This window comes from Pteropus alecto, unplaced genomic scaffold (assembly GCF_000325575.1).
Source record: "Pteropus alecto unplaced genomic scaffold, ASM32557v1 scaffold202, whole genome shotgun sequence".
NCBI classification, from domain to species: Eukaryota; Metazoa; Chordata; class Mammalia; order Chiroptera; family Pteropodidae; genus Pteropus; species Pteropus alecto.
In genome coordinates, this window is record NW_006432451.1 from 387,082 (window position 1) to 401,364 (window position 14,283).

The window sequence follows — 14,283 nt, forward strand, 5'->3', positions numbered from 1 at the left end:
CACATAAACGAATAAACAAATAAGAATCATATGATCATATCAATAAATGCAGAAAAATCCTTTGACAAGATACAGCATCCATTTATGATCAAAACACTTAACAAAAGTGGTATAGAAGAAAATACCTTAACACAATAAAGGCCATATTTAAGAGACCGTCAGCCAACATTATACTTAATGGTGAAAAACTAAAAACTTTCCCTCTAAGATCAGGGACAAGGCAAGGCTGTCCACCATCATCACTATTATTCAATATAACATTGGAAGTCCTACCAAGTGCATTCAGACAAGAGAAAGATATACAAGGCATCCAAATAGGAAACGAAGAAGTCAAACTGTCAGTATTTGTGGATGACATGATTCTCTATATAGAAAACCCTAAAGACTCCACAAGAACACTAGGAAAAATAAGCAAACACAGTAAAGTTTCTGGATACAAAGTCAACGTTCAAAAATCCATAGTGTTCTTATACTCTAATAACGAAGTGTCAGAAGGAAAGTGGAAAAAATAATTCCTTTTGCAATTGCAACAAAAGAATAAGATAGCTAGGAATAAATCTAAAGAAACATGTGAAGGATTTATAATGAAAACTTAAAGACCCTATTAAAAGAAATCGAAGAAGATACAAAGAAATGAAAAGATATTCCATGTTCCTGGACTGGAAGAATCAACATAGTTAAAATGACCATGTTACCTAAAGCATTATACAGATTTAATGCAATTCCCATCAAAATCCCATTGGCATCTTTTAAAGAAATAGAACAAAAAATCATCAGATTTGTATGGAAGCATGAAAGACCCTGAATGGCCAAAGTAATCCTGAGAAGTAAGAACAATGCTGGAGGCATCACTCTGCCCAACTTCAAATTATACTAAAGCAACAATGTTCAAAACAGCATGGTTTGGGCAGCAAAGGAGACACACGAACCAGTGGAATAGAATCGAGAGTCTAGAAGTAAACTCATTATTTATATGGGCAAATGATTTTTGACAAAAAAGGCAAAACATATGGTGGAGAAAGGAAAGCCTCTTCAATAAATGGTGCTGGGAAAACTGGAAAGCCACCTGCAAAAAAATGAAATTAGACTGTTGTCTATCACCACACACCGAAATTAACTCAAAATGGATTAAGGACCTGAATATAAGACCTGAAACAATAAAATGCATAGAAGAAAGCATAGAAACTAAACTCAAGGACCTTGGACTTAAAGAGGATTTTATGAATTTGACCTCAAAGGCAAGGGAAGTAAAAGCTAAAATAAATGAAACTAAAATAAATCAAACTAAAAAGCTTCTGCTCGGAAAAAGAAATTATCAACAAGGTAAAGAGACAACAAGCCGAATGGGAAAATATTTGCAAGCAACGCCTTTGATAAGGGCCTAATATCCAAAATATACAAAGAACTCACATAACTCAATAACAGCAAAAAACAAACAGTCCAGTCATAAAATGGGCAGAGGACCTGAACAGACACTTCTCCCTAGAGGACATACATATGATCAACAAATATATGAAAAGATACTCAACATCACTAGCTATTAGGGAAATGCAAATCAAAACCACAATAAGATACCATCTCACACCTGTTAGAATAGCTGTAGTCAACAGGACAAGTAATAACAAATGTTGGAGAGGATGCGGAGAAAAAGGAACCCTTATTCACTGCTGGTGGGACCGCAAATCGGTATAGCCGCAATGGAAAACAGTATGGAGGTTCCTCAAAAGACTAAGAATTGATCTACCATATGGTCTAGCAATCCCTCTACTGGGTATTTACCCCAAACACTTGAAAACCCATATCCAAAAAGACATTTGCACACCGATATTCATAGCAGCATTATTCATAGTGGCAAGGACATGGAAGCAACTGAAGTGTCTTACAAGAGATGATTGGATAAAGAAGCTGTGGTACATACATAAAATGGAATATTACTCGGCCATAAGAAGAAATGAAATACTGTCATTTGCAATAACATGGATGGACCTCAAGATAATCATGCTAAGCGAAATAAAGACAGAAAAAGTAGAAAATCACATGACATCACATATATGAGATATAAACCTGAAAGCAACAAATGAACAGGACAGAGACTCATGGATATGGACAACAGACTACTGGTTATCAGAGGGTAGGGAGTGGGGGAGGAAGGGGGAGGTATATGGGGTAAAGGGGATCAAATATATAAGGAGGTAGGGGGAAGGTGAAGTGGGTAAAGGGGACCAAATATATGGTAGCTAAAGGAAACTGGACTTTGGGTAGTAAACACAATAGAATATACAATGTTCTATTATCTAATTATCTAATTGTATTAACCAATGTTACCCCAATAAATTGTTTAAAAGTTTAAATAAATAAATAAAGCTTTATAAATTAAAAAAAAGAAAGAAAGAAAGAAAAAAGAAATTGCCACAGTCACTGTAACTTTTAAGCAACTACCATTTAACAGACTACTATGTAGTAGAAATATAAATTTTATATGCACTGGGAAACCAAAAAATTTGTGACTCGCTTTATTGAAACATTTGCTTCATTATGGTTATCTGGAACCAAATCCACAATATCTGAGGTATGCTTGTATAATTCTGGGTTAACCTTATGTAACTATATGCAATATTGTGTATGTGTACAGGCCTCAGAAAAGAGAACATAGGGATTATATTCTGAATGGTATCACAGATGTAAAGGGCTTAAAAGGAATCAGATTTAGTTGAAAAGAAATCAGGTCTCTAACATATAGCCATTAATAGTGATTTTATAATACAGTTGACCCTAGAACAACACAGGTTTGAACTGTGTGGGTATACTAATTCCTGGATTTTTTTCTGACAAATACTGTAAATGTACTTTCTCTTCTTTATGATGTTTTTAATAACACTCTTTTCTCTAGCTTACTTTATAATATATACTATATTGTAAGAATATAGTATACAATACATATAAAATATGTTAATAGACTTTCTATTATCAGTAAGGCTTCTGGTCAACAGTGGGCTATTAGTAAATAAAGTTTTTGGGGAGTCAAAAGTTATATGCAGATTTTCAACTGCATGGAGGATTGGCACTCCTACCCTCTGCATTGTTCAAGGGTCAACTGTACTAGATCAGAACAATAGTCTTAAATCTGATTTTCTCAATTGCTGATTACTAGACAGTTTGGGCTGGGAAAATAATCTGAACTTTCCACTAGGCTGCATTAAATTCTATTACTGCCTTATATGAATTGTATAAAACGACAGGTATATGAATTAAAATAAAACTATATTAGGCTAATTTATTGGAAATAAAGTCTTATCTGAATAAACTATAATTTCAAGGCAATTGAAAAAACCCTATTCTTTAGAAAATGCAAGACAGTGTGACCTTAATTCAAAATTTTGTTTTTAAATTAACAAGGCCATGTATGTTTATTTCTTTTTTAATAATTACAACTCAGGCTCACTCCTGATTCTTGAATGGACAATGGCTACTAAGTCAATGTACTGAAATAATTATAGCTCTCTATCAAATAGAAATAACAAGTCATTAGGAAGATATTAGGAACCAACTGCCTTATACTACCTAAATAATCCAATCTGATTTTGTCTACAATTCATTTAAGAGAGGTGAAATATGTATATCTAACCCATTTAAAAATATTGTTTTCAAATGAACAGGACAAACAGAGACTCGTGGATATAGACAATGGACTAGTGGTTACCAGAGGAGAGGGGGGAGGGGGCGGGGGAAAAAGAAATAAAATGTTTAATAAATAAATACATAAATAAAATATTTAAAAAATAAAAAACAAAAATAATAAAAAATAAAAATATTTTTTTCATTTGGGAATATGTAAGCTTGAATGGGAAGAGGAAGAGGATAAAGTTATTCATTCTAAAATTATATTTAATGGTATGTGATATGGGAAAATTCCTCCTTAATTTGTAATAGTACTAAACAAATTAAATTAGGTTCTATGCAGACACAACTCTATTTGTCCCTTACTCTTATTCTAGGTAACCCAACAGAGGACTTGTAAATCAAATCCTTTGCAACTTCTAATTTAGGCAATTAACTGGGTTTAGATCTAGCATTAGTCTGATAGACTGTGTTTATCATTAATTCTGACCAATGAGAATAAGAAAATTGAGATATATTTCAATTGTCACCTCTGGTACTCAACTTACATAGATAATGGTCTTAGCTTATAATGAGGGATGCTAGAAGAGCCATGTAAAACATTTTTTGAAGGGCTGTTATTGAGAACATTGCTCATGACTCTTCTCACTAACCACTTTAGAGCTCATACGATGTTGACCTTTGAACTGTCTGCATTTCCATTTTTCCTTTGACTCCTAGGAAGCTCAGATCTCAATCTGCACTCTATCTTTAAGGATTATCAGATGTACATAGCATGAATTTCTGTGTTCAAATTCCTCTTTTCTTCATCTTAATAATCAATCTGAATTTTCTCTTTGTTCTGATTTCAATTAAAAAGAAAAAGCTTATTATACTGTTATTTTTTACTATACTACCATTTTTGGGGAAAGAAGTAATGATAATTAAATAAATATAATCTCATATTTTCTGTGGGGATTTCATAAAGATAAACATCCATATATAACATATTTATGTCTGTATTTATATTTAAGAGAAAGCTACTAATAAGCAAAAAGGGAGAAAAATTACTAAAAAATGAATATATCAAATAGGAATAAAATTCTACATGAACTACATTAGAATTTCTATATGAGATCATAGTTATGGATTTTTTTTTTTCTTCCATTTTACCTTTCAGGGCAAAGAATGCATGTGGAGGAAGTATCAACTAAATAGAACCAAACAGGTTTTAAGGTGAGACACGTCAAGGCTAAATAATAGATCTAAAAATCCAAGAAGCTAAAAGTAATGGACAAACAAAAATGAACAGAGGATGCTTAGGAGGTGAGATACAACACTGCCAAAGCAGTACAACAATTTTCCTTGCAGTTCACACTTCAACTGTTTCACCACAAATCATATAAACTTAAAAAGATATGCTCTGAAAAAAAAAAAAGTAATTGCTTTTGCATCTTCAAATGTACTTTATCAGGAGAAAAAGAAAACATCTCCCCAACACGACTAGCCTCAAAGCTCCCATTTCATGAAAGTGATTTACCATTTCACTTGGTTCCATGTGTGAGTAACAATGTAGTGCAACCTCAAGGGAAAAGAGGCTAGCATGTCAAGAAAGGTTGCAGCACATTCCCAATTTCTCTGTTAATACTATGTTTATCAATTTGATTGATGTTAAATTCCATTCATCTTTTTTCCAAGAAACTAAAACTGAGAGTGACAAGAAAAATTACATTCTCTTCAGTCAAGTTTTTGCTGAGGCATTAAAGATGCTACTAGCATGCCTAGTCAAGAGTGCACTGTGTGAGCATTCAGGAGCTCAAATTCTTCTTCAAGATGGCTAAAGGACTAGCTTTCGTTTCAGTTTTCTTCATTTCAGATAAGGAAAACAAACAACCTTATCTTCACAGATAAAAATGTTACCTCGAAAATCTTTTAATAAGAGCACTAACTAACCTTTTTTTCAACCAAATTAAAATCCAGCAATTTTTAATCAATTTTTTCCACTAACCATTTAGGTGTGGCTAGGAAAAAAAAATGCACCATAGCTAGTAATTAGTATATTGCTATGAATACAAAAAAAAAAAAAGAGAGAGAGAGAGAGAAAAAAGACTTAGTTTAAAGGGGGTGAAAAGCAAAACTGGCTTATATTAGCAGTGATTATAATCAAAGGGGCATATTAAAAACTTTGGATTAGATTTTATTGGACTGGCTGTACTACTACTTAAACAAGAGAAGCTATTCTTTGTGACTACTCCCATGACAGACCTTGTTCCAAAATCTGTTTTTACCTGTCATTTAAAAAATAACTTTATACAATATACTCATGTAATTTTGTAGCTGAAGAGCTTTTAGAAATAATCTACTACAAGGTTTTCAATCTAAAAACAATTTTTAAATGACCACCAGCATTTCAAAGAAACAGAATAGAAAAACCAGTAGTGTTCTGCAGATAGCAAGGTTAAATTCTGTTTTATAAAACTTGACCTTGTTATACACATAAATTATGCATATATATATATGTGTGTGTATATTGAAACACAATGTAAAATATATTTTTTATTATAGGATGTAGTAAAAAAAAGTTACAATACCAATGATCTAATACATCTTTCATTTTATATGTGAGGAAACCGAGGTTCAGAGAAGAAATCAACTTGTTATGGGCATCTTAATCACTGTAGTAAGAGCTCAAAAAAGAAACACAAAAATGTCTGACTTTAGAAGGGAAATGCCCCCTGCTATAGATGCTAATCCATACTGTTAGTCATCTATTTTTTAAAAAACACCGTAAAGTCTCATTTAGCCATTCAGATAGTTATGAACTATTATTAGCCTTGAATGGCACTGAAAGATAATCTCTTCTTTATCTTTGTCTCCTTTTCTTGCAGATGTTTTTAGTAACTGAAATCCAGTAATCACAAAAATTTTCTTATGCTTCTTAAAAAGCAGCTCAAGAAATAGACCAAAATTTTAATAAGCACACTTTCCACCCCCCTCAAACTGGCCACAGGTGGGGACACCACCTAATCACACACGTTCTGATACAAGGTCAATGAAGACACAAAAATCACTTCTATGACATTTCTCTCAAAAAACGCATAACTTGAATTTAACCATGAGAAAACAGAAAAACACAAATTGAGGGACATTTTACAAAACAACTGACCTGTATTCCTCACTAATGTCGAGGTCAAGAAAAACAAACAAAAAGAGGCTGAGTGACAATTTTAAAGTAAAGAAGACGAAACAGTCATGACAAATAAATGCAAAGAATTAGACTGTGATCCAGGGGAAAATTAGCCACAAAGGATATTACTAAGACAACTGGTGAAATCTGAATATGGTCTGTGGATTAGATAATAAAATTGTATCAATATTAATTTCCTGATTTTGATCATTTTACTGCACTAGTTACATAAGAGAAAATTCTTGTTCTTAAGGAAATACTGATATATATAAGGATAAAAAGGCACAGTCTCCAATTTATGCTCAAATAGTTCAGGAAAAAGAGAGTGCGTGTGTGTGTGTGTGTGTGTGTGTGTGTGTGTGTGTGTGATACATATATAGAGTGATACAATAAATGGGGCAAAATGCAAACTGCTGAATCTACATAAAGGATATATGAAAGTTCTCTATTATTTTATACAGCTTTTCTTTAAGTTTGGAATTACATCAAAATAAAGTTGTTTTTACGTGTACACAGAAGCAGTCTAAGTATCCATAGATGAATGGATGGATAAACAAAATATGGTATATACACACAGTGGAATATTATTCAGCCTTAAAAAAGGCAATTCTGTCACATGCTACAACATGAATGAATTTTGAGGGCATTCTGTTATATAAATCAGTCATGACGAGACAAATACTGTATGATCCCACTTATATGAGGTAACCAGAACAGTCAAATTCACAGACACAGAAAGTAGAGTGGTGATTGTCAGGGGCTGAGGGAAGGTGGGTTGGAGAATTGTTGTTTAATGGGTACAGAGTTTCAATTTTGCAAGATGAAGTGTTTTGGAGGTTGGTTATGTGATACTGTGAAAGTATTTAACATTACTGAATTGTACACTTAAACATGGTTATGATGGTAAATTTTGTAATATGTAAATTTCAGCACACTCAAAAATCTTTACGAATTTTTTTTAAGATACATATACAAGAATAGTTAACAATCAAAATGTCCTTTAAGAGGAGATGAGGCAGATCTATATGTACAGACACACTGGGAAAAAAATTAAAAATGTAGGCTTACAAAATACCACATTTACTATACTATGTGTTTAAAAATTAAGTTTTTTAGGTCTTTTATCCATTTCTCCCCCAAAAGTGTAGTAGAGATGTATCATAAGTTCAGGAGTTCAATATTCAGATGGCAGAATTAGGAAGGGGAATATTATTTTTTATATTTATGCCATGACTGGCATTTTTAAAAAACAATAAGTATGCATTTTTAAAAATAAAAACCAAACAGAGAACATAACAAACACTTGCATTCTCACTTAGTTTTAATATCTGTTATATCCGCATTATACGTGTATGTGTGTAAAATTTTTAAAAATTATTATCAGTAAAGTTGGGGTCCATGTATTTTCTCTATGTAGTGTATAGTACTGATTTTTAATGTTTACATAAATGGTACTACTGTACTGCATGTCTCATACTATAAGTAGCTTTTCCTCAATGTTAGCTTTGCATATATCCATGCTGACTCACATGTATCTAATTTTTTATTCTAAGTACTATTCCATCTTATGAATATATTATACTCCCCTCCTGACTCCTTCTGAGGCAAATCTCTGGGAAAATTCTACAAATCCTTGACAAAGCTAGAATAAAAATGTACGGACAAGGTTAGAGAGAAAGAGAGGCCAATTAGGCTCTTCCATACAAGTTTTGAAGCTGATAATGGACAATATCAAACTTAAAGTTGCTAGGGATCATTGACATCAGATAGGCAAAACTCTGAGATTTTATAAACCCTTAGACCTTTTCATTCTTCCCAAATAATCTTTAGTCTTGTAAGACTGATCTTTGGTAAGGAAGCAAATTTTAAGAGGGATAAGACCCTAACTTGTAAAAGCAAGACCTCACACTTTTTTATTTTATTATATTTTTTAACATCTACGGCACCTGGTCTTCCTAAGTGGTCTCCCATCTAAGTACTAAGCAGGCCTGACCCTGCTTAACTTTCGAGGGCAGAAGAGATCGGGCGTGTTCAGGGTGGCATGGCCGTAGACCTGACACTTTTTAAATTAACAAAATACAAGGAAACACTGGCAAAGAGACAACTTGCAAAGTCCTTTACGGCTGGGTTTCCCAAACTTGTGAAAATTTGGATAATATGGGCTGTTGATCCCAGACTGAGAAATTCTGATCTAGGTTTTGTCTCCTAATCTTATATTAAAAACAAAACAAGATACCTAACCTGTTCACTTTAATGTCCATTGTTTTACTTCTGCCTCAAAAGCAAAAACAGCCAGATCCGAGTTAGCTTGAGCTTCAAACCAAGTAGATTTCAGGGTATGATCCAACAGCTTCGAGAGAGAGTGATGCCCGAAGAGATTATTACAGTAAGAGATTTGGCTCCTTTTTGGTGTATCTTGTTTTCAAACCTTTTGAAACTTTTGTATCTATAACGACATCTAAAAATTCAAGACTAATTTTATTTGGCAAAGACAAATGACTATGAAGGTCTATTGACACTGAAAAAGTACAGGTGACAATTCTGAATCTAAGTCATATCAGTAACATTTTTTTCCTCTTAAATAAATTGAAATACTAGATAGGAAGAAACGACTTTCAGCTGACTTCTCATATGAACATATTTGGAGACCCTGCATCAGAATACTTCCTAGAGGCCTAGAATGAATCTTGCCATTTAAAAATACCCCATTTTATAATTTCTCTTATACATTCTTTCCAAATCCAATTAACATGGCACATTTGCTTGAGTTTTGGTAAAATTTGTTTAAAGTTCACACATTTAAAAATATCTGTATAATAAAAAAGTTATGAGCCCTTTCATAAAGAGCTAATGATCCAAAACGCTAAGAAGAATCTCCTGTTTTGATTATAAACAAGATTGCACTGCATGTATCACCTCTGCTTTTACCATACAGGAGAAAATAGAATGTGTCTGCATTCAGCCAGGGACGAGTAGCTTAGAAAAGCTCTCACTGGTCATTCCTGAGAGGGTGCAGCAGCCTTAGACATGCACACAATCTTCCACATTACCAGAGATGAATGTGGAATGTGATTTTTTTTTTTTTTAAAGCCTGGCTTTCTAGGAATCCCCTCTGGGCAGAATAAGTTATTGTTTAGTCATCATTTGTTCATAGGTTGTGCTTAAGTCTCTTGAGTCATTTTGAGGATGAGACTGTGTGTGGCTAGGGGAATGCTTTCAAGTCCCTTCCACATACTGCTCTAACGGCTTCTAAGTGGATACTACCTAGTGTGCATGCATACGGCCTTCCAAATTCCAAGATATGGCTGTGATCCCAGGAGGGCTCTTTTTGGCTGTCTTTTTCCTTGGTTCTATTAAATTTCCGGCTGGTTTACATTTTTACATATTGCTACTAGTATCATAAAGCTGCCTTTCCCTTCTTGATTGTGCCATTGTTTCCAACAATGCACTTAGGCATAAACTTCTTTAGGCTGTGTTCCAAATGAAGTCGTATCTTTATCCCACCCTCATCCCAATGCAGAACCTCTACCACTACACAGATGCTGAAGGCGAGGACAGCAGTTTACTTTTCCCAGAGTGACACCGTGGTTCACCTAGCTCCTCCAGGTATAGAACCTGTGCCCTTTGAGCAAGATAGGGCAAGGGCAATCAGGGATCCAGTATCTTTGGCCTGCTATGCCTGAAACAAAGTACTTGCAGCCCTATGTGGTAGCTGGGTCACAGAAGGAAATCCAAGATTCTAAGCCCCCCTTGTCTAGAAAAGTGCTTCTGCAATACAGGGCTGGAGTTAGATAGATGATTGAGGGCTGGCTGCCTTTCCCTCCGAGAGTGACTCAGAGTTCGGGGAAGAAAGTGTTCTGCATTCTTAGCTACACCTGCCTGGAGTAGACCTTCTATAACATGGTTCTGGAAGAGGTAGTGGAAAGGAACAGGCTGTGACTGAAATGCCACAGGCTCCTTTTCTTACCATGATTTAGTATTTTATTTAATAAGTGTTTCTCCATTTGCTGTGTGCTCTTAGGATTAAAATTTAAAGTAATTTTTAGCAGATGGTTGTTTCATTGATGAAAGCATCCACTAACCTTACACTGCCATTCCAGAAACTCTCACTCTGAACTATTTCTAGAAAATTAAAATATGGACATATGACAGAATCTGTACCTCTCCTAGGCTGGCGGTATGTTCGCTCTCTTCTGAAATGACCCAACACTGTTTATATAACAGAATTACAGAAAAAGAAAATGCAGAAATATTTACAATAGGAATTATGTTAATGAAGAACTCTCACATACTAATTAAGCAACATAAATTTACTGTTTTGTTTGTGCCTAAATATAAATATTACTGAAAACTCAGAATGTGAATACATTAGAATATGTACCACCCTTCACTTTTCGAGGATTATTTTTAAGGGTTTCAAAGATAAAATATACCATCATTTAAATGTTGGACATACATGCCCAGCCATGTATCACCTTGGTTGCTTAGAAACCATGAGGCATAGCCCGAATAAGCAAAATTAGGGCAGCAAACGGAAGAAACCCTTTGTTAAAAAGAGGTGCCAAGAAAAAATGCCTTCATTATAATTATATATTTTGAAAATGAGATTGTAAAGTAAACAAAAATAATGGAAGGTTTAAGATGTCACATGTGAAGATGTCTTCTCAAGCAAAAGCACTTTAATAATTACTGCTCTTGAGTTACATACTTCAACTCAGTTGTAGTTCACCCAAAGAAAAAGGACAACTTTAATATATGTACAAAATTTCCATAACCCCATGCATCAAAGTGTCAAAAAACCACCAAGAAAGAAAAGCTGACCTATATTTATGAACCCCAAAGGTCAATGTAAAATCAACTTTATACTAGTCTCAGGAGGTATAAAAATTTAATTTCCATTCAATTCCGACTATTCAATAGCATGAATCAGATATAAGGCAACCGATCAACAACCCTATGCATTCAGTAAGAAATTTCAGATGATTATATTTAAAAATGACAAAAGATCTACAAAGAACGTAGTGCCTCTAATCACGTAGAGAAAACATTCAACTGAGAATGATTCTAGTTTATGTTATCTATGAAATATCCATCACAATTTATATTTGGTTATATCTAAGCAAAGAGCAATCATTAATAATTAAATGGTTCATTAGTCTCTCAGAAGATATACGTGTGTCTGAGTTTAAGTACCCAACTCCCTTTGAAATAAAGCAAAATAAAAAATAATAATAACTTGCCTGAGGAGGTGGCTAAAGAATTTCTTAAGCAAGAAAAGAATATTCTATTTCTTTTTTAAGAAGAGTGAAATAATTTTTAAAGTTGTCAATAGTTATAGTTCCTGTAACAGTTAGAAAATTACTTTGGAAATCAGTAAGAAATATAAATTCCAAAAATTCTTGAGCATAGTCTGTCTTACAGGCTTTTAAGATTCATTTGTTTGTGAGCTACAAATCTTGAGAGACTTACACAATTTGCAAATGGTGCTCTTTTTCCTGGCTGTTCAGAGATCAAATAGATGAAGGAAAGGACTCGCCACCCAAAAAAGGATAGTAGCCTCTCCTGCACATTTTAAAGGTCAGCAGAGGAATCTCTGTGCTTCTTTGTATTTAATCATAGTGTTGTCTCTGCACAACCTGATTTCCACTTAACATTCTTTGATAATTTCTTAAAACACGATAAACAGTCTGGAATTTCTGAGAAAAATGGACTATTTCCTATTCTCCTATATTCAGCCTAATCTAGGGCTAGAGAAATTGTATTTAGGATCCAATCTAATTTTGCTAATATGTGTAAGGCACACAAAGAAGTTCATAGCATATAGTAAACCCAATAAATGGGAACTGCTATCCTCATCCTTATTCTGCAATCTTCTCCCACGCAGAAGTCATTAAGGGCCTTTGCCTCATTTCTAATGACATTTAGCACCATTCTATTTCAGCTAGCCATTCCCAAGGCAGTAACCTGACCTTCAGGACCCCAAACGACCCATTTCAGAAATCTTAAACTCACCACTACATACTGTGAACACAGTCTACTTTCCCTCCACAGTCTGTACTACTTTCTTTTACTCCTATTATTCTTACTTTTCTTTCCCATTTCCTTTTAAGTGATCAGCTTCTTGCTACTCATACGCCTTTATCAAACCAGCAAATTCCTATGGTCCATTATTTAGACTACTGTCACCAATTTCTAACTCTCTGCAACCTTGTCTTTTGTTCCATAGGCCCTGTAAACAAACCAATCTCCAACCCTGGATCAGTCCCACGATCTGCTCCTAATCTAGACCATAGAATTCTGGTAGAACGATTTATACAACTGGGTGCACTAGGACCACTTCAAGCCAACTAGCACCCCTTCAACTCTCCCTATGTGCTGATTCCTTACCATCAGCATTTAAACATGCAAAAATCAAACAAACGAAAACTCTCTTTTGATCCCATAGCTATCATTCTATTTCCTTTCTCTTTCAAGATTCTTAAGATAGAAAATAGATGACCTTAGGTTTGACAATGATTTTTTTAGATGGAACACCAAAGCACAATCTATGAAAAACAGATCGATAAACTAGACATCATTAAAATTAAAAACTCTCTGCTCTGCAAAAGACACTGTCAAGAGAATGAGAAGACAAGTCACAGACTAGGAGAAATATTTCCAAAAGACATATCTTATAAAGACTGTTATCCAAAATATACAAATAACTCTTAAAACAGTAAGAATACAAATAATTCGATTAAAATCTGAGCCAAGACTTTAACAGACATTTCTGTTAAAGAAAATATACAGATGGCAAATAAACATATGAAAAGCTATTCCATATCATATATCATCAGAGAAATGCAAATTAAAACAAGATATCACTACACACATAGTAGAACGGTCTAAATCCAGAACACTAAAAACACCAAATGCTGCCAAGGATGTAGAGCAACAGGAACTCTCATTCATTGCTGGTAGGAATGCAAAATGGTACTGTTACTTTGGAAGACAGTTTGGTGATCCAGCAATCATGCTCCTTGGGTATTTACCTGAAGGAACTGAAAACATGTCCACACAAAAACTTGCACACAGATGTATAAACTTTATAATATCTTTATTCAAAATTGCCAAAACATGGAAGCAATGAAAATGTCCTTCAGTAAGTAAATGGAAAAATAAACTGTGGTACATCCAAACAATGAAATATTATTCAATGCTAAAAAAGAAATTAGTTATCAAGCCATGAAAAGACATGACGAAAACTTAAATGCACACTACTAAGTGAAAGAAGCCAATCTGAAAAGGCTACCTCCTGTGATTCCAACTATGTGACATAATGGAAAAGGCAAAACTACGGAGATAGTAAGAAGATCAGTGGTTGCCAAGGAAGGGAGGGATGACTAGGTGGAACACAAAGGATGTTTAGGGCAGTGAAACTACTTTGTATGATACTGTAACAGTGGGTATGTATCATCATACATTTGTCCAAACCCACAGAATATACAATACCCAAAGTG

General features: G+C 34.1%; 1 protein-coding gene and 1 pseudogene across 1 annotated transcript in view; both read right to left on the bottom strand.

The window, feature by feature from the left end:
- ZFAND3 (zinc finger AN1-type containing 3) overlaps window positions 1-14,283 on the bottom strand; it is a 204,786-nt gene that overhangs the window by 101,207 nt on the left and 89,296 nt on the right. The gene's annotated exons all lie outside the window — the stretch shown is intronic.
- LOC112476136 lies at window positions 8,719-8,837 on the bottom strand (annotated as a pseudogene).